The sequence below is a fragment of the Cynoglossus semilaevis genome, chromosome 6, assembly GCF_000523025.1.
Source record: "Cynoglossus semilaevis isolate Cse_v1.0 chromosome 6, Cse_v1.0, whole genome shotgun sequence".
In the NCBI taxonomy this organism is placed as follows: Eukaryota; Metazoa; Chordata; class Actinopteri; order Pleuronectiformes; family Cynoglossidae; genus Cynoglossus; species Cynoglossus semilaevis.
The window spans coordinates 5,707,106-5,707,333 of NC_024312.1; the positions used below are offsets into that span (position 1 = coordinate 5,707,106).

The 228-nt window shown below is 51.3% G+C and overlaps 1 protein-coding gene across 1 annotated transcript in view; it reads right to left on the reverse strand.

Moving 5' to 3' along the window:
* The window catches only part of rerglb (RERG/RAS-like b), a 7,872-nt gene that overhangs the window by 4,795 nt on the left and 2,849 nt on the right, over positions 1–228 (reverse strand). The window lies entirely within an intron of this gene.

A 228-nucleotide genomic window follows, 5' to 3' on the forward strand; every position in this document is an offset into this window, starting at 1 on the left:
TCATTTACTACCACAGGCTCAACTTAGTGCCAACTTTCTCTGCGACTGCAGGAGTGGAACTTTGGCTTCTCAGCTGAGAGGGTGCCTGGCTCCTCCGAGGCTCCCTCTGTGAGTTTGGCAAAGTCAACATCTACACTTCCCCCCCCCACACTGAGAGCCACACTTAAAACTAACTGTCTGAGCCAGGTTTGGTCCCACAGACAATCAGTTTCAATTAGAGGCTGACGT